This window comes from Solanum lycopersicum, chromosome 10 (genome assembly GCF_036512215.1).
Source record: "Solanum lycopersicum chromosome 10, SLM_r2.1".
NCBI lineage: Eukaryota > Viridiplantae > Streptophyta > Magnoliopsida > Solanales > Solanaceae > Solanum > Solanum lycopersicum.
The window spans coordinates 11,244,849-11,271,098 of NC_090809.1; the positions used below are offsets into that span (position 1 = coordinate 11,244,849).

The 26,250-nt window shown below is 39.0% G+C and overlaps 2 pseudogenes; one reads left to right on the forward strand and one right to left on the reverse strand.

Moving 5' to 3' along the window:
• LOC138338707 (uncharacterized) overlaps positions 1–25,986 on the forward strand; it is a 57,023-nt pseudogene extending 31,037 nt beyond the window's left edge.
• LOC112942263 (uncharacterized) lies at positions 9,198–9,814 on the reverse strand (annotated as a pseudogene).
• Positions 25,987–26,250: the final 264 nt, after the last annotated feature.

Below are 26,250 nucleotides of genomic sequence, written 5' to 3' on the forward strand. Positions count from 1 at the left end.
TTGCTTTAGGTCACGATACATCTTGGTTGCGCCCGGATGTATAGAATACCTTGAACTATGAGCCTCTGTCAGAATAGTGTTGATCAAACCATCGACGCGGGGTACACACACCCTTCCCTTGATCCTAAAAACACCTTCCTCATCAATTTGTGGTTCCTTAGCCTCTCCTCGCAATACCTTATCTTGAATTCTGCGCAGTTTCTCATCATCAGACTGTCTTCCCTTAATCTTGTCAAGAAAGGAAGATCTTGCTTCCACAGAAGCCAACAACCCTCCCTTCTCATTTACTTCTAATCTCATCAAGTCATTAGCTAGAGTCTGAACCTCTCTAGCCAATGGGCGTCTAGAAGCTTGCAAGTGAGCTAGACTTCCCATGCTTCCCGCCTTTCTACTTAAAGCATCCGCTACAACGTTCGCCTTTCCCGGATGATACAAGATAGTGATATCGTAGTCCTTTAGTAACTCTATCCATCTCCTCTGTCTTAAGTTCAAATCTTTCTGAGTAAAGACATACTGTAGGCTACGATGATCCGTATAGATCTCACACTTAACCCCATATAAATAGTGTCTCCATTGCTTTAATGCAAACACCACCGCAGCCAATTCCAAATCGTGGGTCGGATAGTTACGTTCATGCACTTTTAGTTGCCTTGAAGCATAAGAAATCACACTCTTCTCTTGCATTAGTACTGCACCCAAACCAGAATAGGATGCATCACAATAAACAATGAAGTTCTTACCCTCTACTGGCAAGGTAAGGATAGGTGCGGTAGTCAACAAAGTCTTGAGCTTCTGAAAGCTTTCCTCACACTCATCCGACCATACAAATGGAACATTTTGCTTAGTCAAGTTCGTCAGTTGGGAAGCAATAGAAGAGAATCCCTTGACAAATCGACGGTAGTAGCTAGCTAATCCAACAAAGCTCCTTATTTCTGACACATTAGTAGGTCTTACCCAATTCTTCACTGTCTCAATCTTAGAAGGATCCACCATCACTCCATCCTTGGAAACCACGTGCCCTAAGAAGGACACTGCATCTAACCAAAACTCACACTTAGAGAACTTGGCATAAAGCTTTTTCTCCCTCAACATTTCCAATACCATTCTCAAATGCTCTTCATGTTGCTTCTTGCTCTTTGAGTATACCAATATATCATCAATAAATACGATCACGAAGAGGTCCAAATATGGCTTAAAAATCCCGTTCATCAAGCTCATGAACGCAGCAGGGGCATTTGTAAGACTAAAAGACATCACTACAAATTCGTAATGCCCATACCTCATTCGAAAAGCAGTCTTTGGCACATCTGTTGCCCGTATTTTCAATTGATGATAACCGGATCTCAAGTCAATCTTAGAGAAGACACAAGCACCTTGAAACTGATCAAACAAGTCATCAATGCGAGGAAGAGGATACTTGTTCTTTATGGTTACCTTATTCAGTTTTCTGTAGTCTATGCACATTCGAAAACTGCCATCCTTCTTCTTTACAAACAAAACCGGAGCACCCCAAGGAGATGCACTTGGTCTAATGAAGCCTTTGTTCAATAACTCTTGAAGTTGTGCCTTTAACTCTCTTAACTCCGCAGGAGCAATTCTATAAGGGGGTATAGAAATGGGGCGTGTGCCCGGTTCGAGATCAATACAGAAGTCAATATCCCTATCCGGTGGCATACCAGGAAGATCTACAGGGAACACATCCAGAAACTCACGAACTACTGAAACTGACTCAATCGAAGGTACTTGGGTAGTGCCATCCTTGAGATGTGCCAAGAAAGCTAAACACCCTTTACTAACCATTTTCTTAGCACGAAGAAAGGAGATGATACGCACCGGATTGGAAGTGTAGTCACCCTCCCACACTAACAGATCTTTCCCAGGCTTGGCTAACGTCACGGTTTTAGCATTATAATCCAAGATTGCAAAATTTGGAGAAAGCCAAGTCATACCCAGAATTACATCGAAGTCAACCATTTCTTGCAAGGATTTTGCCGTAGCCGCTACCTGTAAGGCTGAAATCCGCAACTCTGACCTCAACCCTTTTACAAAACGATGAATCCGCTCTTGTGGACTGAAACAAAGTTGAGTGGCATATCTGGATAGTGCACGAAACTTAGCCTCATATGCATTGACCTACATCCTACCTTGCTCTAGGCTCAAGAACTCATCCCTTTTCCTATCCCTCAAAGTCTGGGGGATATACTTCTCCATAAACAAGCTAGAGAATGAGGCCCAAGTCATAGGTGGCGCCTCCGTTGGTTGACACTCAACATGTGACCGCCACCATATTTTGGCATTCCCTTGAAACTGATAACTCACGAACTCAACACCAAACCGTTCTACTATACCCATCTTGTGTAGTAGCTCATGACAGTCAACCAGAAAATCGTAAGCATCCTCAGATTCAGCACCCTTGAAGACTGGAGGTTTCAATTTCAAGAACTTACTGAAAAGTTCATGCTGATCACTTGTCATTATGGGCCCAGTAGTCAGACGTGGAAACGTGCCTATGTCCAATGAGGCATCCATACGAGAAGCCATAGTGGTTGCATGTTGTACCACTGAAACCTGAGGTGTTGGTGCAGAAAACACTAGAGGGGCTTGACCCTGATCAGACAACCCACTAAGATAAGCGAGAACCTTATTGATCATCTCTGGGGTAGGTTGGGGTGGAAATTCCTCATTTTGCACTTGTTCATTCTCCCCTTCCTCACCCTCTCTTACCACTTCCTCAGTCGGTGGAGGAGTCACCGCCCTAGTATCAGACGGGCTAGGTGCTCGTCCTCTTCCTCTAGAGGACGTCCTCCCACGACCTCTACCACGGCCTCTTGCCGCTACACTTCCTCGAGCTACAGCCCCAGTGGCTGGCTCAGACGCTTCTTGTCTTGCCGATGTTGGTGTTGGCACAGTCGTTGCTCTAGTTCTAACCATCCGCGAAATAGAGTGAAGATGGTCAGATACCAATTTGTATCACCTAGATACCAATTGGATCCAAGTAATAGCACGAAAGAAAGAAAGAATGGAATTTTTCTAAAGTCTTGTAGCCTCTCAAAGAAAAGTAAAGGCGTCCCCCTACCGTTCCTTAAGACTCTACTACACTCGTTCTTGTGTGATGAGACCAACGACCCTAATGCTCTGATACCAAGTTTTGTCACGACCCAAATTCGGGCCGCGACTTGCACCCACACTTACCCTCCTATGTGAGCGAACCAACCCATCTAAACCTTAACATTTCAATGTAATATCAACATAAAGTAATGCGGAAGACTTAAACTCATTAATAAAATCAATAACTATTATTATCCCTAAAATCTGGAAGTCATCATCACAAGAACATCTACTTTTAACTACTAATTCTAAGAGTTTCTAAGAAGCTAAAAATACATAAGAAGCTAATCCATGCCGGAAGTTCAAGGCATCAAGACTTGGAGAAGAAGATCCAGTCCAAGCTAGAAGCATTAGCTCACCCTGAATTTCTGATGTAGTAAGACTGGCTTGAGTTACTGTTGAGTCGAAGATGACGGCACGTTTGCTGCACTCCACAAATAAACAAGAAGAAAACAATAAAAGTAGGGGTCAGTACAAAACACGGGTACTGAGTAGATATCATCGGCCAACTCAAAATAGAAAACAGTATGTATTAAGCAATATCATAAAATCAACTAATATCCTTAGCATGCAGCATTTACAGTTACCATAACCCTTGGTTACAACACCAAACACATCAATGAGGACTCACACCTCCTCATCATACTCATTTGGGAATTTAGTTAATTAGATTGGATATATTAACATATTTCAAGATTCATTATCTTTATTCCCCTCGTGTTAGTACGTGACACTCCGCTCCTCAATATACTATCCTGGTGTCGGAACGTGACACTCTGATCCTCATTCTATCCTGGTACCGGAACGTGGCACCCGATCCATATTCTATCCTGGTGTCGGAACGTGACACTCCGATCCTCATATACTATCCTGGTACCGGAACGTGGCACCCGATCCATATTCTATCCTGGTGTCGGAACGTGACACCCGATCCATATTCTATCCTGGTACCGGAACGTGGCACCCGATCCATATTCTATCCTGGTGTCGGAACATGACACCCGATCCATATTCTATCCTGGTACCGGAACGTGGCACCCGATCCATATTCTATCCTGGTGTCGGAACGTGACACCCGATCTATATTCTATCCTGGTACCGGAACGTGGCACCCGATCCCCTAATCTCACCATTTTCGTTCATCAAGCCTTCTTTTATACCAAGGCATCATCATTAACAAAGTAGATTAGGGTTTCTTTTCAAGATTTGGGATTCAATAGCTTCATCATGCTTATTTATTCACAATTACATAATCACATCATTCATACAAGAATACAATTAAGCATATAGAAGGTTTACAATACTACTAACACATATCATTCGCTATTAAGAGTTTACTTATGAAGCATGAAAACCATAACCTACCTCCACCGAAGAATTTAATCAAGCAAGAATTTTCCCAAAGCTTTGTTTCTCCCTTCTCGTTCGATTCCCTCTCTCTCTCTTGTTCTTTCTATTTTCTTTATTCAAACCCTCTTTCTTTTACCCTAATTAGTATATAATTAAGAATAAAAGATGGCAATAATACCCCACTAATTAACTTAGGGTTACCTCTTTTAACCCCTCAAGAATTTTAGTTATTAATATAACCCCACGAAATCTATAATTAAGGAAAGAATAGTCCAAAAACGTCCCTTAAAACTTCACCAGAAATCCGACTCTGCCTGGGATTTGCGCCAACCTGTGACGGGCCGTCGTGCCTGCGACGGTTCGTCCTGCAGGTCGTCGCAAAGTTCAGAGAATGAATTTTCACTGAAGTCTCCGTGACGGTCTGTCACGCCTGTGACGGTCCGTCCTGCCATTCCGTCATGAAGTTCAGAGAGTCGATTTTCAGTACCCAATTTCAAATTTTCTAAGTGTTCTGAAATGAGACCCTGCGACGGTCCGTCGTGGGGTCCGTCGCTTCTGCCAGTTTTTCCAGAATTGAAGTCTGTTGCTCAAAACGACTAAACAGGTCGTTACACTCAAGTTCATAAGATGATGCACCCCTCTAAATTCTTTTTTTAATGATTTACTGTCTTGTTTACATCTGTTGTTAAAACTACCTTACAAAGAGTTTGTTAAATCCTCGTTTGTCTGTTAATCAAGTAATATCTTTAGTTCTAAAATAATCTCGTCCGCAGTTAGTCAATTTCATTAACTTACAATGATAGGTTTACTTGTTGGAAATTTGTTTAAGTGGTTCTTTTTTTTGTTTTTTTTATTATTTATGTGTATTGGTGAAATTCGCTATCATCTGAAGTCGCGGTTTAAGGTGATATCTAAGTACTAATTCTTATCTTTATTTTATTTTGTTCTCGCATGTGAAATCCGCTTGAGTTCATCATAAAGTCCCACCTCCTTTGCATCTCGCGAGAGTCATTAAGACTCAATTCCTTTTATTGGAGTCAAGCAGCCCAAATCAATGGATAGGTCCCAAACTGAAAGAAATTGATGTGGCGGAAGTTGAAGAATTTAGGCCACAAGAGCCTAAAATTTATTTTTGCCAATTTTTTTATTTTGTTGGTTTTGGGGCCTAAGCCCTTGTTGTATTTCCTTTTGTATTTGGTTTTTTTGTTTTGTTTAGGACAGGTTGAAATGGGCCAAAAACCCAAAACATCTGGGTCCAAATTCCGGTCAAGGCGGAGAGAACCCGGGTTCGACCCAATCTCTCTCTCTCCCTCTCTCTCTGTGTGTGTGTGTTTTGCCCTTTGTCTATTTGTTTATATTTATGTGTTTATTAGGTTTAAAGTTAAAAGAATTCAATCCCCATATAACGCTGTAATATTTTAGCGACTTAAAATTGAATACAGTTTAAGATAATAAATTTTTCAGTTAGGTGTTTCCCTTGGATAAAGTGCTAACAATCCATTTCAAACAACTTCTAATATATTTTCAAATTCAAAAAGTTATGTTAGAAATAAATTTTTAGACAAATATTTTAGTTGCCGAAAATCGCAAGTAGGCGGATATTTTAGGTGCTTAACACCTTCATAGAATATAAATGTGAATCCCCGAACCCTTTAAATGTTTTACTAGATTTTTTGTTAACTCTTTTGAAAACTAAACAAAGGTTTTCTTAATTTCCACAAAATTAAGTGGCGACTCTAAAAAGTCAGAAACTCCATTAGAAAAATATTTTTTTTTGAAAAAACACTATGGTTTGTAGTCCTTGACTGTCGATCGACACTCCATTCACCCACTATTCGGCAAGAGCCACGGATGACCAGCACGGTCTTTAGGTGGACCCACGGTCCGTAGCTCTGACCGTAGGTGGGAACTAGCATCCAGTTAGGGGGGAAATGCAGTAGGGTTAATTTCAAATGATCATAACTCTTAGAACAAAATTAATTAGGTGTTCCAGGACATATCCACCGAGCTTGCTAAAATCAGACCTCCAATAAAAACGTTATGCCCGATTTAGTAAATGTCTATAAAACAGGTCTAACCTATGGACCAAATGACGGACCGTCGACGAAACAACGGACCGTTAGTCTTGGTCGTCGTTTGGTCCGACAACAACTTACCCAGGGATCTTTTGGTCTTTTCCTACTTCATTTAAAATTTAAGATACGTCATTTTTACCCTAAATCATCATATTTTAGTCAGTTTAAGCCTAGAAACATAACTAAAACTTACCTAAGTCAAAATCATAACTCAAAAGTTAAAGAATTAGAAGCAAGAAAGAGAACAAGCTTAAGAACTCTAGTTCAAGAATGCAACAAGTTTCCAGTAGTCCAAGCCCGTAACCTAAGTATTTTTCCGTGAATTTCATCACCAGGCATGTGGAATTTCACTAATGGGTTCCTTTAACCTTTTAAGTCCCTTGTTTTCAGTCATTTGTTGATTCTATTATTATGATTAATCCTAGGTCTTCTAGAACTTCAACAGAACTTCATGAATTTATCAATTGTATCTTCCAAATTAAATTATCATGTTATTATTCAGTTTATCGCATGAATTTCAAAACCCTAGCTATGCATTTATTAAGTTATTGAATTACACATACTAGGTCAGATATTTTAGTTACTCCAGATATACATGCCTCAGTTACAAAAGCATAATTACCACATTAACTGTTGCCTTCTCAGTTTGCATGTTTAGTTTTGAGTAATCCAGTATTTACAAAAACTCAGTCATAATTAGTTATTTACTTAATTCATTGGGAGTAGCATAATATCGAGTTTGACTACGGTTCAGCGTACCTAATTAGTTTTAGAACTACAAGCCAAATAGGTTATAAGTCCCCTCTCTGGGTAATCAGTTTTAGTGATTATGCCAGCATGTCTTTATACCTCTGGCAGGGTATATTGTATCCTCTCGATGGGGCGTATACGTCGGACTCCACATTAAGCTCATGTGGTTTTATTGTCGATTATTAATGGCTCCCATAGTTCAGTCATACTTTATTGCATTGACAATTTATCAGTATATTTAGTATTCAATTTCAACATGTTATAAATTGGTCATTGCATCTGGTTATCTCAGAATTCCGTATATAATGTACAGATTATTATACTTGCTTTTGTGATTATTCAGTTATGTTATATGTACATTTTATTCTATCCTACATGCTCAGTACCTTAAAGTACTGACTCATACGTGCGCTACATCTTCTCGTGATGTAGGTTCAGGATCTCAGCATCCAGATCACGCATAGATTTATTTCTGATCTCAACTTCAGTAGATTAAGATGTGAGTCCTCATTCTTCGAGGACACTAATCATAAGTTTCATTTCAGTCTTTTAGTAATTTATTTTTTGTTTTTCTAGATTTATATAGGGCTTTTCCCAGTATTTCGAGTCTAGTTTACAGGCTTATTTCAGAAATAGTTAGTTTTAGCTTAGCGTTGAGTTGATATTTTATTTGTATTAAACTCATAATTTTTCATATATCTCAGATTTAGCATTTGGGTATTCCCAATCTTTCCAGTATAAGTATGATTTAGCTTCCGCAACAATTTATTATTCTTTAGTGTGCTCATGATCATGGCAGCAGGGTTATCTTGGGCTCACTTTTGTATCCTAGGTTTCATGTCCGCATCTCGGGGGTAGCTCAGGGCGTGACGAGTAGGACAAATAACGTTTGTGGTTTGGGTTCACTTATAGAAGTGGAAATCCGACCTATATTAATTTCCAACTAAAGGTAAATACACTTTTCATTTCATCGGAATCCGATGTCAATTGGTTACCAGTTGGTAGTTCCTTATCATGCATTAGGTGACTCCTCACGGGGGTTGAAAACAAAGCTCTTAAATCGGTGGGAAAGAAAAGTGCAATTCATTCATGTGGGTAACAAACCTTAAGTGGGATTTATTCGTCTCTAATGAAAAGAATCATGGTAGGAAACATACCCTACATTTGGTAGAGTTTAAATCTCCCTCATAGATTTGGAAGAGTTGAATATGAATGTGTGAATTACATAAAAAAGTACCTCTATGGGATTTTGGTTTTTAGTGTCAAGGGATAACCTCCTCTTCTGGGCTCTTTCAATAAAGCAATCGGGGCTGAATTTGAAGAGGATCATTTTGGGATTGATGTCCTCTTGGAATCAAGAGAAAAATCAACGAAAACGGGTAATGTTGGTGGATCAGCCTGAACTAGAACCAGGACATGTGCCGCCTTCTATTCAAGTAGCTCCCCGGGGGAACGAAGTTGTTCCATCGAATCAACCCCCACGAGTGGTCCCCTATTTGTATCAACTGGATGTACTAATAACGAGATTACGTTCAATCAATCTAGCAGAGTGTCCTAGACAAATACTCCTATAATACTGCTATCAGGATCATGTACCTAGACAAAATAGAGGCAAAAGACCTATTCGAGGTCAAGGTTGAGATTCTAAGAATCATGGTGATCCTTGATACAATGAGAGATCGGTTGGGACGGGGATGTCAGACCCTTGATAATCCACGTACCACCATGGGAGAGAATTCCTTGGATTAACTCCATACCCTTCTTTTAAATCACAAATCTAGGGGAGTCAATTTCGAGTCTTTCTCTCACTTAAAAGGGAAGGTAACTCTGCGAAGAGGTTGGGACAAAGACTCTACAACATAGTGGAGTGGTTAGCTAGGACTTATAAAAGAGAGATCATGTATAACAACAATTCTATAATTGATGTCGATTCATCCAAACTTTTATTCATTATATAGGAAGGCTAACTGATTGCTCGCTGGGAGTTGTATGATTGGTAGCGTCCATGTACGACTCCATAAGAAGGGCAGTGGATAGAAATGGCCTTGTTGTTACTCACTTTCACCTTCAATGGAGTCTGCTCTTTCTTTTTTCGGAGAGTATGACAATGTGATGTTAATGAGGTGTAGAGATTTGCATATGACATTCATTTGGCTTCTCTCTTTGGGAAACTGCACCCCGACCTTTTGGTAAATAAACCCCTCCGGCCGTAGACTAGTGGTAGGTGGTCCTGCCATCTTTCTAGAAAAGGGTAGCCTTGTGTGTATGTAAAACAATGAAGCGAGGCGAACCCTCAAATGAACTATTTAAGATTAGGGGGGATCCTCAGTAGTTGTGACCCTTTCACTCTTCCATGGACTAATACATGTTCCTAATGCTCATACAGGAAAGTTGACTCATAAGTCTTGAAGCTGGGGGTTGCTTCGAGAAATCCATTCTTTCTAATCCACTCAGGAGGTGCAAACACACCTACACAGATTACAGGTCACCGTTACAAGAATGGAAAGGAAGTTAACAGTACCTAATAACATTAAGGAATGGATGTAAACCCATCGGGAGGGGATAATCAATCTTGTCCTTGTAGAAGTGGCGACCATTCTCATGAACGAAAAGGAATGTGCTGAGGGAAGCCCTATGATTCACTGAAACAACAGCAGGAGTGACTTTTTTCTATCATGTAAAAAAGATCATGAAAGAGGAGACAACCTATTTATGATTACAGCCGAGAAGACTAGTATAAGGAAGGATCAAGAATGTTATATATTTCAGGAGCTAGATTAGTTGGCGATGAACAAGTAAAAATTACCTCAACCAAAATTGATGGAATTGTCCCTAAAGAGGACATTCAAGCTCATTATCGATTAGGTATCAGTGGAAACATAAAAAAACAGTTGAATAAAAAAGAAATATGTTGATGAAAATGTATTTTATCCCATATCGTACGGAAAGGGAAAATTATAGTTTGTTTGATGCCCGGAAATGCTTCTTATTTGTTACTTGACCCCTATCGATGTGAATGAAATTTTAGACTATACCCTAGACCACTCACTTCCCTTTTGAGTCTGCTCTTAGGTGACCTAGCCCAAATAAGGAAAGACGAGCAATAGAAAAGGCTAAGGCAATGAAAGCAAGACTGAGTCCCGATGAGGATGGAACCAAAGTCTTTTCGAGACATTCGTATAATGATTATAACCTTATTGATTTTTCTGAAGAAAGGGCATACTATTTTCAAGAATTTGGCCTCCCTCTACCTTATTCTTTTGAAGGTATGAGACCTTATTGAGGAAAGATCGATACAATAAAGAAAGTACCGACTCACGAGGCCAATACTATAGAAAATCAGGCAAACTCAAGCTCACTTCAAGTTCAAAATAGAATTGTCGTACTTGAAATGAAATTGGATCACCAGCTTGATTTCCTCACTTTCTTTATGTCCCACCCGATATGATCGACGTCACATCTCGGCCTGTTCATGCTGCGGAGCGAACACATTCTTTGATGATAAATAAATCCTTTCCTAAAGTGAAAGCGAATTCAACATGGTACATCATATATAAAAAGAAAGGCTTTTGTTTCTTGCTTATCTATGGAATATCACATTCTTACTCGCCCCTCCAAAAAAGAATTTTACTCTTAGGAAATAAGGGAGACTGTGAATCTACCCCTTTATGTGTTCTATATCAAAGTAAAATAGGGTCTTGACATCTTTCTTATTGGTTTCTTTCAATGCCTTACAATTTGTTCACATTAGGAACCTCTGGTGTTGGATGTAGATTTGAAACTTTAGGATGGACTTCATCACTTTTATTTTAAAAGGAAAAAAGAAGCCGCAGACTTTAACTTATTTGATGATGACCAAGAAGATATTTCCCAATAGCGGTCCTTCTTTTGTCAAAATTATAAACTAGGTATTTATTCCTCTCCTTCAAGTTTAAGGAGGGAAGGGGCGCTACACCTAACATAACAGCCAGCTGAAAAACGTTAGCTAGCTAGGCTAGCGCGTAATGGCTTTCCCTTATAGGGGCTGGCTTCTTTAAGCTTCGTGCAACCTATACAAGGTGTTTGTTGCTTTCTCTTAGCCACTAGTGGTCGGCATTATTACGTGCTCCTCCTTGCCCCCCCTCCTTAAGAACCCAAAGGTCACCTTTGGATGTTGTCGTGACGCTTTTGTTATGAAGTTTACCGCAGTCTAGTTTTATGTATGGACTCAGTCAGCGAAAGTCCAGTCCCTCCAACTCAATCAACATAAACAACATGTTGTGACCTCTTAGTATTGGTTTATTTTGTTATAAAATAAAGTTGGTTTCGTGGTTTCATTGATTAGTACACCTCCATGCTGGTAAGGTCGGGACCGTGGTAATTCGTCTCCAGTTTGCCGGCCGATAAGATCTCTAAGATTGACCAGCCAAATCGGTTAGTTTGGCAATTATTTTCTATTGAAAAGTAGTCAGTTGCTTGAGCGAGTCACCTTTTTCTAGGATCCGCTAGACGACACGACATTTCCGTTCAAACATATATAGGTCGGCCGTATCTGTGACTGTTCCAAAGGATCTAATATGACCACTTAGGTATACATTGCCACGATATTATTCTATAGAAGTAGGAAATTTAGAAGTTCGGCTAGGTTTTTCTATTGTCGTATAGGAGAGACTAATGGTTATAACGCATATTCAATTATACCGGTATGGCCCCACTGATTCTCTTTATATCGGATCATCAGAAAGTGCAACCCGGTTCTACTTGACTAAACATGTGCTCCTTCAAGGAGAGAGTTTTCTTTACCCAACTCCCTTTTTATAACAATGCAGCAATCCCCGACCCGAATCGACACTTGTTAGTTTTGAATGAAGAATGAAAAGTGCTCTGCCCTCGCAAGCACCTAATCCTATCAAAAAGTGAGACTTTACAAAACAAGCAAGAAAGAATCTTTCTATCTTATTAGTCAAGGGCTAACGAGCAAGAAAGTGGATGCTCTAAGAAGCAAGGGCTTTCGTGCAGCTGTTGCGCTCTTGCTTCTTCCCTTATTTTACTTAGTATAACAACATTTCGCGCTAGTCTCTCACCTTTTCCCTATAATAGAATGTTTGGAAGTTGGTAAAGACCTTCTCCTTTTTTCAGTCAAAATGAGTCCGCGAGACCCAGAGATATTGGCTTCCACTAATAGTGGACTATTATGGATCGCATACCGCGCATATTCTACATTATAGCCTGTAACTTATTCAGCTTCCGCTTCTGGGAGATCAAACGGAGCTTGATTAGTTTCTTCTAGACGATATATAACGAACATAACCAATACAAGGAACATGAGAATACTGGACCATATCTGCTTAGGCACCATGACAATCTCACTCAAATTACGGGAACCTACACATATTAGTACAATATACTGGGGTCCCCATCCAAAACCACACGTGCAAGTTTCCCTGCATGTGGTTCGCCCGTGCTTTTTGAGGCATTTTATGTGACTCAACATAGGATAAGAGGGACGAACTGCACACGTTCATATTCAGATAATTGTCCTAGTGAATGGGAAGCGTCTACAAAGCAAAACATTCTTGAGGAGGCAGGGTTGGTTCCTTTTCGGAGCCTACCTTTATTTATTTAGATGTTGAGGTAAGGCAAGCCCCAGGAAAGTCTAGGTTTTTTCCCAGCTCCATTTTGGTTGGCATCTTGCTCTTTAAGGGGTGGGGTGCTGGTGCCAACTACTCATTGATGTGTTTCGCCAACCCAAGGAAGGTCATTTGGTGAGGAGCATTGTTTGAGGGGACAAAGTGTGATCGACAAGAAAATCATCGAAGGCAACTTGTGTGCTTTTATCGAATTATTCATGTGGGATGATCCATTCTCAACCCAAGTGGTGCCCCAATTTTTCCTAGACGATCGTGAAAAGATTCACATAGAGACTGCTGCTATCCGGGAATCTCTTTCAATGTTAGCTAGCGGGGCGGCTTTCCTTTGGTAGTCCCATTGGGGCTATAAATGGACGTCCCATATCATCTTGATTTGTCTATACTTGTATGTATCCAGCCATGTTAGCTCCACATTGAGCTTTTTAAATAAAGGCTAAAAGGGAACTCATCAGTCAGCATGACCCCTTTCCTATTTCGCTTTGCCGCCTATTAAGAGAATAGGTCCAAAAAAAGCAGCCCGCCTTTCATCGTCTATACTATCTACCATGCAAGAACCAATAGAAAGTATTTTTATGTCCCTCTTCTTACAATCAAGTGGTTTAAAGCTCCTCTCTAGATAAGAAGCAGAACGCGCCATCACTTCCTCTGTCGGGGAATTCCACAAAATGAAAATTGGAGGCATCATCATATGATCCATTTTTGTTGCCCTGTTTTATATCCCGGAGTACCCCTACGGACGATCTTTCACCTAACCTATTTAAACAACCTAAAGGCTTAGCCCTGTCCCATTTTGAAAATGACCCTTTATGGTACGATTTAGTTAGTTATTCTTGCAGTTTAGATAAGATTCAGAATGGGTTGGATTAGGTTTCTGAAAGCATGGTTCTTTACTCCCTACCCCCTTCGATCTCGTCCATTCGTTGGGTGATCCCTTGCTCTCAAATTCGAGTTTTTGCTCATTGTTTAATCCTGTGGGTGAGATTTATGCTCATTGCAGTCACCTCTGAGGTTCTTCCCTCGTGGATAGCACTAGGACATTTGTGCCCTGGCCCTTGATCATATAAACTTGCTCGCCTTATGACCCACAATGAAAAATGAGCCTTGCGATGAGACCAAACATTACCCATTATGTGGTTCCCTCTGATTCGTTCCTGGGTCGGGTTAGAGGAACATCCTAGCGATTTCCTTCGTGGATCCAAATGCACTCAAAACACGTACAATAAGAATATAACCAATAGAGACTTTATAGGAGGAAATGTATGAGCATGTCCTGGGTCACCCCTAACCATGCTTAGGGCTATATACCCCAACCCCAACTTGATCTGGCCCTGGGTCCTATATCTACTTTTGACTAATAAAAATTATCTCTTTTTGTCCCTCCTGACTGAACTCTCCAAAAAATCATAATAAAAAAAGTTATACTTGTTGGGTGAGTAGCTTCGGAAACATTTTAATCTGTGGAGGAGGCTTTGTAGTCCGGATCCTCATAAATGATAGGATCATCCGGCTCATCCTCGAAATCTGAAAGAAATGAGAGACAGAACGGAATCACTTTGTTTCAGTGATATATCTAATCAAACTAAATAGGATTTCAAGAGTTGTCACGATTATTCACATAAATTTCAGTGAACTATTGAAGCTATTAGTGTGATTGATCAGACAAGTACCAAGGGATTTTGGTAGACTTCTTGCATTTCTGAATTAGTTTGCAACAAGTCCTAGTATTAGTATGAGTTTGTTGACCATGTAAGGGTGATCCATCTTGATGACGAATTCCAAGAAAACAAGAAATCAAAACTAATAGTTTTATGTCTGCTCGTTCTCCCCTCTTCAAAACCCAATTAACAACATGATTTTGGCCGTAATTTGTTCAATTTAGCTGATTTAATAATTAGTTAGTTCTTTTATCTTTATGTTTCCAGTGATACCTTATCGATAACACACATGAATGGCTTTTTTAGGGCCAATTCCATCGATTTTGGTTGAGGCAATTCTTACTTGTTCATCCCCAACTAATCTAGCTCCTGAAATATATATGATTCTTGATCACTCCTTTTACTAGTCTTGTCGGCTGGAATCATAAATGGGTTGCCTCCTCTTTCATGATCCTTTTTATAGATCGAACTACTGTTAGAGGTCTAAACTTCGCCCTTATTTTTTTCCAAATATTTTAAAGGGGATCAAAACCCCTTTTTTTCTCCCTCTATTGATAGAAAAAGGGCACTCAAGCTGTCGTTTTAGTGACTCATAGGGCTTCCCTTAGCACATTATTTTTCATTCTTGAGAATGGTCGCCACTTCTACCAAGATAAGAATGATTATCCCTGCATAATGGGTTTACATTTATCCATGAATGTCGTTGGGTATTTTTAACTTCCCCTCGATTCTTGTAAGTGTCACCTTTAATCCATGTAGGTGTTTTCACACCCCATGAGTGGCGTGAAAAAAGGAATTTCTTAAAGCAACCCCCCTAGTTCTAGAACCAAGAGTAAACTTTCTCGTATGAATATTTGATACATGTAGAATTTCTTGGAAGAGTGAGAGAGTAAACACTAATACGGATCCCCCCCCCCAATGTTAAATAGGTCGTATGAGGGTTCACCGTGGTTCATTGTTGTTCTTACACAAAAGGCTACCCTTTGCCGAAGATCCGCAGCACTACCATGTAAGATCCCGAAGATGACATAGGCGAAATAGAGTCTAAATTGTGGTCATGATGGTCTATGGTCCTAATATGGTCTATTATGTGGTATTTAGGCAGTTTTTAAAGTATTGGGTGCATTGCAAGTCAAATCTCAAGGGATGACCAAGACGTTCGACGACTAAGTCACCTAAATGTCTCATATGTGGTTGTATGTGTTTATGTGTAATTCATGAGAATGTGAATTCGTTAAATTATTTTATATTATGTGTACATGTAGTGTTTCAAGTTTTGAGAAGTTTGGAGGTCAAACACTCAAGAATGATCATGACGTTCGAAAGATGAGCCTTGAATGACCTTGTGTGTCTAAGCATGTTTCATCAAGTTTCACATGTTCGTTTTGAGTGAAATTCATGTGAAAGGTCCTAAAATCTTATGCGTCATGTTAGGGTAGGAAACATTTGGGAAAACATCCCTAAGGACCAACCAAGGGTCCTTGAGGAAGGACCCATGTTGACGGCCAAAACTTCCCAAGGCAGTCTCACCGACATTGGAAATTGATGGCCAGTGGCCTGGTCGACGGGCCTTAGGTGATGGGCGCGGTCTGGTACATATACTAGGGAGATAATATACTACTTCCAAGTCTCTCAACCCATCGGTGGAGAACAGCACGACTCGTGTGTGGACCTACGCCCCGTCGATGGGCAACCGTCGATGGACAAAACATTAGTCCTAGACCACGGACCAGAGAATGGACCATAGGTTAAGGTAAGAAACTTTAATGGTTCCTTTGGTAGGGACTTAGGCTGGGAAAGGATGATGACCACAATCAACCTCTGAACTAAAGGACGGGAGGACCGGATGGTCCGTTTGTGGACAAATGGTGCGTTGACTACCCAACCATCGATGGTGTGGGTCCCTGCGTAGGTTCACTGTTAAGTTGGGAAGAGAAGTCACATCACTTCCAAATATAGAGTTTGGCGGTTCTTTAAGGGTCTTTTTGGTATTTTAAGTGTGTATTTAAGTCATTAACACTTAGAAGATTCCGTTCTTCAAAATCAAAACCCCTAAATACCTTAGAAATTCCCCAAGACTTCATTAAAGCTAAAACTCAAGTAAGATCTTGAATTGGTGAATTGGGTGGAGATTCTTAATCAAAGTGAAGAATTCTTAAAACCCGTTTCATCAAGGAACGCAACTTTCAAAGATGTTTTCTGAACTTTTCTAAAGTTGAATTGACCTATTTCATTATCTACCATGGTTTCTTGCATTAATGGTTTTTAATAATTGTTTAGCGATTTAATTGTGGTTATTAAGGTTATTTTAACTCAATTATCCTATGAACCCATGTAATTGATGAACCCTAGTTTTTGACTAATTTATGGGTTACTTCATATTGGTCTAATGTTTATGGATTCATATGTAGTTTCTTATGGGATTTCTAATGATATAAGGGTGTTATTCAATTGTTATCTAATTGTTCTTAGATTTTTGAATATATATTGAATTGGTTTATATTTCATTTAGTATTATAGTTTATGCATTGAATTGGTGTTCATTGCTATGGGTAAGGGACTTATGATGTTGGATTGGATAATTTGCTATTTGCTTGAAGTGTTGAGAATGAAGAGGTAGTACTCTTCCATATTTATATTTAATTACTATTATTTAGACTTCAATTACATTGTGATTGGTTTGTCCACTTATGGTGGAAGTGCTATGTCAATTGATGTGGCCTTGTCGGCATTATTTTAAGTATATTGATGATCATGGCCTTGTAGGCACTACTTGAAGCTATATGGATATTTTTTTAGGTTAATAGGTGATTTATGATAATATGTACTTACATGTGAAAGTATGTGTAAGTCTATTGATGATATTTAGGTATTCATGTAATGCTATGACTATGTATTAAGTGTGTAGTCTTAGACAGGATACATGGTTGTTCCTAACTTGGCAATATGAATGTATTATGGTTATTTTCATTATGTTATGATGATGAGTATTTTGACTAAATTATGGTAAGGGTCATTCCTAAGTGTCTAAAAGATGATATGTTATATGTGCTAAAACGAAGTATGTTGTGTCTTATTTAGGTAGACTTGTTTCCCTTACTTGATGCATGTATGAATATGAATATGTGATGTCTTGACCTAGGAACCTAAAGAGTCTTAGTCTTGAGTGAATGAATGATAAGTGACCTTAAATGATGAAAAAAGGGTCCTTTATGTGAAACCTTGAACCAAGTGGTAAGGTTATGAAACTTGAAGTCGAAAGTTGTAATGGTATCCTTCATGTAATGAATCAATGCCTTAAGGTTGATTGTCTGTAATGACATCATATCAATCCTTAGGAAAGTCATGATGGGCTTCTTGTCTCCATAGTGAAATAGCCCTACTGAACCTTTCTTTTGTAGGGGAAATGTAATTGGGTCATGACAATTATATAGGACCCATTTGTATGAACCTTAGTGTGATTAATCTATGAGAACAAATGCTAGCACCGGTGAGTATGGAAAGGGAAGTAGTTTTATTTAAAAATGAGACTATAATACAAATAATCCCTTCATATTTCCTTAAGCTACATGGGATGTGTCTAAGTTCTACCATTGGCAAGTACAACAACCTCATCGGAATAGGTTACAACTCCAAATTCCATGTTTTGCTACCATGGTCTATGTCGGTTATTGCATATTATAATCATATGGGATACATATTAGCATTAGAGAAGTTTTATGAGGTTTAGGTGGTGGTATGGGATGCTATCTAGACATTGCACAATAGGCTTTGAAGATGTTAGTAAGAGCCTCTAGGTCTTGTCCAAGACCATTATTTGTATATCTTTTATGTGATGTATGTCTCTTAAATGAACTAATGACTTAATGATATATAATATGTAAAAGAATGAGTACCTAATCTAAAATGACTTAAGGATTCCATAGGTAAAGTGTGAAGAGGGCATAAAGGATCATCTCTTATCTTTGGAAGTCTTGAGAATGACTCTAGTTAGGGAAGTTTAATTGTTATGTTTTGACATGCTCTAAATTTATGAAGTCTTAAGGATTATTTAGGTAGCCTTGAAGAGGGTGTATGGGCGTTCTGTTCTAGGAGTACTTAAGTAAGTCTTTGATAGCCTTGGTAGGGAGATTGTCATATTATGTATGACTTGTATGTTGATGTATTGTAGGTGTGTAGGTGTCTCATTATGAGTAATCTTAAGGATCGTTTAAGCACATTTAGAGAGTGTGTATGGGCGGTCTCTCTTTTTGTGACTTAAGTAAAGCTTAGGATAGGTTTAGTGAGAAGACTACATGTTAGAATGTGTTAAAAAGGAAGTAGGGTAACTCCAATGTAGCAGTAAGTAATTCACTGTACAGTGAAGTAAGTTCACTGGAAAGTGTCTCCTTAATTTGTGATATTTGTTTTAAATATTTTCTTATGTGATTCTAAGTTTTTAAATGTTGTTCTTATGATGATATTATGATGTTTAAATAAAAAGATGCATATTTCCAATAAATTTCCATTTTCATGATTTTATACATAAGCCATACTTAGTACATGTGGTTGTAATAATTCCATACTTTTATCTATCTATATAGTTATTGGTAGGTGAAAAGCTTCGGGAAGAATACTTGGACTAGAAGATCGTTCAAGAGAAGTTTGAAGTATGTCCTCACTTGACTTGAGGTCATATATGTCTTTTATGTTTCTTATTGAAGTATTGTAATAGACTTAATAATACTATGTTTTCTATTTCGTATGGGCCGTGTCCCAAGTACTCTTGTTTTTTAAGATGATGAGATTGAGACTTAGTATTTCCTATTACTTTTATATGAAAGTATTTATAAGACTATGATATTGTTTTACGAAAAGTTTTAATTTCGCACTACTTTTTATTTATGCATATGCGATGAATGATATGAAGGGATTGTATGAGACCTCTGAGAGGTCGAGTATGCCGGTCGCAATCCAAGATTGTGCCCTTACTTCTAGGGTGTGGTCTCGGGTTGTGATACACCTACCACTAGTCTTTGGCCAAAGGGTTTTATTGCACAAAAAGGTCGGGGTGCAGGTTTCATAACAGAGAAGCCCATAGATTGTCATATGCGAAGCCCCGCAATTCATTAAGATCATATTGGAATACTCTCCCAAACAATAAAGAGTAGGCTCCATTGAACACAAGAGTGAGGTACAATAAGGACAATTCTGTCCACCGCCCTTCTCATGGAGCCGTATGTGGACGTTACCGCTCATACATCTCCCAGCCAAGCATGCTGTTAGCATTCCTCTACAAGGAATGGAAGTGTGGATGAATCGATATCAAATGCGATTGTTGTTGTACACGATCTCCATTTTTAAGTACTAGCTATCAACTCCATTATGTGGTAGAGTGTTCGTCCAAACCCCTACGCAGGGGTCCGTTTTAATTGAGAGGGGACTCAGAATTGACTCCCCTCAATTCGAGATCCAAAATATGGGTATGGAGTTTATCAAGGGATGCTCTCCCGTGGTGGTACAAGAATTCTCGAGGGCCCAAGCTCCGCATCCTAGCCAATCCCTCGTTAGATCAAGGACCACCATGATCCTTAGAATCTTGAACTTCACCTGTAATAGGTCTTTTATATATATTTCGACCCGGTACATTATCCCGATAGGGGGAGTATATGAGTATTTGGCTAGGAGCCTCTATTGGACAGACTCAACGAAATCCCCCCAATCACTTTATCCAATGTATATGGATAGGGGATCACTCATAGGGACTTCCTTTCCCCGAGGAGCTTCTTGAGTAGCAGGGGGCAAATTTCTTGGTTCTGGCTTTGGCTGATCCACTAACCTTCCCGTTTCCATAGATTTGTTCCATTATTACAAGAGTACATCAATCCCAAAATGATCCTCTTCAAACTCTGCCCCTCTTGCTTGCTCGGAAGGGCCCGGAAAAGGAATTGATATCCCCACACTAAAAGCCAAAATCCCAGAGAGAAGCTGAGAACACAAAATCCCTACATAGGATAGCAACTAGTTCCTTAGAAAAAAATATAAATAAAGAGATACCAAATAAAATAAGAATCAAAATAAATGTAATAATAAACCGGTATTCTCTTTGAATGAAAACAAAAAAATCTAAAAATAAGGATCAACCCCTTATCACTAAAAGGAACAGCATGAGACACTTACCAGTTATTAAAATTGTCATTACTCTTAAAGAGCAATTCCCCATAAAGGTTGCAATAAGAGAGAGAACACCTCTAAAGAAAATATGTGACATAATAGGTCAAAATTTATTCTCTTGCTCCTTGTCGGAGGAGCAACATACCGGAAAAAAAGTTCCTCGGGTTCGAACCGATGACTTTCTTAGCCTATTTCTAAAGAGTGAATTGATCAACTTGCATGTGTTAAGCATACCACTGAAGTAGCATGATTATCTTATCACTTTTTTGACTAGTTATAAACTTCAACCCTCCTTATATTACTTAGACGGAGAAATAACTAAGCAAGACTTTCTACCCTGCCTTTATTTCATAACAAATTGCGAATTACAAAAAAGTTTACCTTAAACCAAGCCTTTTCGTTCAAAAATTGAGAAAGATTAGTATGAAGAGTAAGCCTTTTCTTATTATATGATATATTCATCATGGATGATAAAATTCCTCTTGAAAGCGAAGGCAGGAGAAAATCCTATTGATTCACCAGTTTGCGAACCTATTTGTTGGATACCCTCACTCTGTAACCAAATTTGCGCTCTGTACTTAAAACCACCTACTTTTAGAAGTTTAGCAGGTGGCGCCTGAACTAGTAAGACTTTCTTGAATCAATAGGCTTACCAGGCTTCTCTGTCTATTAAATTGATTTTGTTGCAGACTCTTCCCCACACCTATTTCTTGCCATGGCCGTGTAGTGGAGCGTCCCTCCCCCCTAGGCGTATTGAGATTTTTCCCTATGCGAGTAAATTTGGTCTCAGGAGGGGAATACGCAGTTCATCGAAACTTTAACCAGAAGAGATAGGGTCGGGTTCCTTGTATAGGTATAAGAAATCTAGTAGAGCTAAATAGAGGTAGACTCTAGTTCTATGCGTACTGAGCTGAGTTCCTTCCCGTTGGGATAAACTATCTTTGCCATACTTCATTGAAAGGTGAGACTTCCACAAAAGAAAGCACGGATAAGAATAATCTTAGTACGCAAGGACTAAGGAAAGAAAAGTCACATGACTGTAAGGAAAGGGGTTTAGCGAGGAAATTGGCTCACATATATCTTTGATAAAAGAAGCCGCAAGTTTAGGTAGAAAGAACAAACAGTGTCAGAGACATGTATACTTACTTTTTTTGAACATTTCAAGGTTTTATGCTCTAACTCACCTTCACAACTCTAGGTGTTGTTGTGTCTAAGTGATCATTATTTTTCCATTATCTGATTGCACTAGGGAGTCACGTAGGATGGTTAAGCCAAGAGCATGAGCGATACTTTCCTTAGCCAACAAATTTTTACATTGACTTCCCTCAAAATATGTCTCTATTCACACCTCCAATACCTTCTCATTATCTTTCTGGTTCTTAGGATAATATTGAGTTGTGGATCCTCAGGAAAATCCATTGTGCAACTTCTAAATATAACCTAGAAAGTCCTTCTCTTCGTTAAGAGCTAATGAGTGTGGGATATATATTCAAAACAGATATGGGTGTGGTCTTCTTGTACCTCCACCTATAGGTCTGTATGTGCCCACCATCTTTATCTTCGTATGCCCTTCCTACCGTGGTCCGCCTCTTAATGATTTCAAAATCTCTCAATATATCACGATTACCCTATATTATCAAGTCCATTGCCTAGTCTTTATTTTTAAAAAAGTATTGTAGGATACTTTTAAACAATTATTTCCTGTCTTTCTGGTCCGCTTGCCATATTAGGTGACGTGGAGAAATCAGCTAAGAGCAAGACGGAGTTGTTTTGTCCTCAACACTACAGGGGTGCTTGAGATATCCATGTCAAAGAGATAAGGATAGGCTAAGTGTGCCTTGAACCATACCAAGTTCTTCCCACCTATTTCTTCTCCCGACCTTGTAGTGGAGCTTGGCCCCGACCCTACTCCTATTGAGATCTTTCCCTGTGCGGTAAATTTAGGCTCAAGACCGGAATACCAGGTTCATCAGAAATTCAACCATAAGAGGTAGGCTTGAGTTCCTGGTATATGTATAAGAAAGGAAGTAGAGATAAATAGAGGTAGATTTTACTTTTATGGGTACTGAGCTGAGGTCCTCCCCATAGGGATAAACTATAATTGGCATACATCCTTGATAGGCGAGACTTCCACGAAATAAAGAATGGACAAGAATAATTTGAGTACGCAAGGAATGAAGAGTGGAAATCCACATGACTTTAAGGAAAGGGGTTTAGCGAGAAAATTAGCTCACACCTATCTTTAACGAAAGAAGCCACAAGTTTATGTAGAAAAACAGTCAATGTCAGAGACATGTATACTTCCTTTTTTGGAAAATTTTAAGGCTTTACGCTGTAACTCACCTTTAAAACTCTAGGTGTCGTCGTGCCTAAGTTATCATTCTTTTTCCACTGTCTGATTGCAGTAGGGAGTCATGTAGGATGGTTAAGACAGGAGAAGGATTGAGGCTTTGCTTAGACAACACATCTTCACATTGCCTTCCCTCCAAATATTTCTAAATTCACACCTCCTATCCCTTCTCGTTAGCTCTCTGATACTCACGATAATATTGAAATCTGGATCCTCAAGGCCAGCCCATGTGGAGCTTCCGGATAGCACCAAGAGAGTCCTTCTCTTCTTGAAGATATGATGAGTTTGGATATAATTTCAAGACCAATATGAGTGTGGTCTTCATGTACCTCCTCCTATAAGGATAGATTCGCCCACCATTTTTATCTTTGTCTCCCCGTCCAACCGGGTTTTGCCTCTTATAGAACATTCCTATACTAATCTAATTTGGATTAAGACTCGAAAATCATTCAATATATCATGATTACCCTATATCGTCTATTCCATGGCCCGGTCTTTATTTTGAAAAAGTCTTGCAAGAGCATTTTAAACAGTTCTTTTCGGTCTTTCAGGCGTGGTTGCCTTATCAGGTGACGCTGAGAAAGAAGCTTAGATCAAGATAAATTTTGTTTGTAATCAACACTGCGGGGGTGCTTGAGAGTAACCATATCAAAGAGATAAGGATACACTAAGTGTGTCCAGTGCACTACGAATAAAGAACGAAATAGAAGGGGCCTAACCTGTCCTTCCTTGTTCCGGTTGAGGGATATAACTCTCCAATGAATAAGGTTATACATCCCAACAAGAAGGAGACTAAGAGAGTGATTTGGATCTCACACCTTCCACCAACCTCTTACAATAGGGGCTTTTTTTTAATTGCTTTCCTTCATGTCTGTTGTGGTACCTACCTGCTAAGCTATCCCCTTTTATTCTATACTCTATTTTTTGCATGCCTGAGGAGGGCCTAACTTTCAAGGTGAGTGAAGTAAGTGGATTTAGGATGTCACTAGGTTCCTAACTCACCTTTATGATACAACTTCTTTCTGCTTTCGAATCTCGTAATAAAGGAAGAAAAGAACAACTTGATCCGCTTAAATAGTTTCCAACCTGGACTGTGAGTTCTTTTTGATTCCCCAATGCATCTTGGACTTCCTCATGTAATGAGTTTTTATTCCAAATTTGTATCATTCTATTTTAGACTGAGACTTCTAAAGTATAGGCGTAGAGAAGTTCATGACTCCAAAGATTTGTAGTTAGAATCCGCATATGTTATATGTGAGGCTTCTTGTAGAGGCACAACTTTTATTCCACGGGTTTTCCATCAACTTATCGTGTTCCAGTAGCCGCACTTGCTACTGTCTTGGTGTTATAAGGCATTATATCTGGCTTAGTAACCCTTTTTCTTCTGGTGTACCATGATGGTATGGAAGATGCATTTTGTTTGGCTGTCTGAGGGCACTTCTTCGTCTAAAGCAACAAGGGTTTTAGGAGTTACACCGGTTTGCCTTTTGGCTTGAGTGAATGGACTTAGACAAAGGAACAACTATCGTGCTAGTAGCTTTTAATTGAATTTCAACTTTATGGATTTAGCTTGATAACCTCTATCGAGAAGCTTTCTCTGTCTCTGTCTTCATTCCAACCAATTCACAGACGATGAAAAGAAGTCCTCAAATTCTAAGTACACTAAGTGGGTAAAGACAAAGAAGTTGCTAGTTAGCTGGATCAACGCCACCTCTGGATGGAAAGGACAAGGAGTTGTTGGATGTCAATCTCTTTTCTTTTATGTTGCATGCAACTACCTTCCATTGTCACCTTATTCGCTCTGCTACAACGAAAGAACTAAATAGCAGACCATCGAGAGAGAGTGAACGGGTATCCAAAGCTTCCCGTTTGGAGAAAAATTGTGGTTGAAATGTGGTTGAAAGCAGAAAATAGACAACCAAACGAATGAAAGAAGTTATTTAAATGAAAGACCCTTATTTTATGTTGGACAACATGGTAGTGAAAACTTGGTTTCCCGTACAACACACACAACTATTAACACTCTTTCTCAATCAGGTCTGGAAACCCATAGTGTTGTTCAACCTTTCCCTTTGTCTTTACTACTCGATCGGAGGGGTTATGACCGCTTCCCTATTTCAATATATTTTATGTCTCTACGGCCACTTTATCTCCTAGTTCGTACTGTTTAGGATAAAGAAACAGACAGTGCCTTCGCTTCGTAAGGCATGGCCCTATGCCTTACTAACTTCGGGAAGTTCTTCTTCAATGTAGCTTTATAAAATATATCGTAATAAAATATAGTTTTTTATTTATAAAAAAAAATTTGGGCGTACTCGCATTGCACCGGAGGTTTTAAGGAAGACTAGTGCTAGGAAGAAAGAAAATGAGTCAAATCTCGATGTGTGTGTGGAGAAAAGAGAGGAACGAACTTTTGTATGTTGTTTAATTTGAATATACTTATAATATGTATATATATTGATGTCAATTTTTATATTTTATATACAGAATAAGTTTCAGGAGTACGTCACTGAGAATATAGACAGTTCGTTTCAAATGACACTTGAACTTTCCACAATATTTGGAAAGAAAAAATGGTGGGGATGGGCACACCCGAGGATAGAGTCTATGGTCTAGGCTCTCGAAATAATGTAAGACTACTCTAGTTAGGCTTAAAAGGAGTTGGATCGTCAAGTCAAGTCAAGGAGCTTGATGGTGTTCAAATTTTTGCTATGTCGTATCAAATAGCTAAGCATACAAAGCCACTGGCACAGTCGAAGAAGAGAAGAGTAGATGAAAAAGAAAGCATGAGTACGACCATTTAGAAAATCAAAGAACAATAGATGAACCTCGCTCGTCGACCTACTACTTTAGCTCCCAATGACACCAACGAAAATAGTGATGAGAATGATTATGTAGAACCCCGTATTCCCTAAATTAGATATTTAGACATTTATGAAATTTATGTTATTTTTGAATGACTTTATAAGTCTTTATATTTTGGTTTTGATGCTTTTGAATGTTATTTTAAATTTCTTTTTTATTTTATGTGTAGATTACTATAATTATGTGTGTTTAATTAGGTTGAAAACTCTACATTTGAATTGAATTAAATTTTCAGGTGGGGCAGCGGAGACGTCACAAAAATTACATAAAGAGTAACGAATAACTTTGTTTTTCTAGCTAATCAAAAATAATAT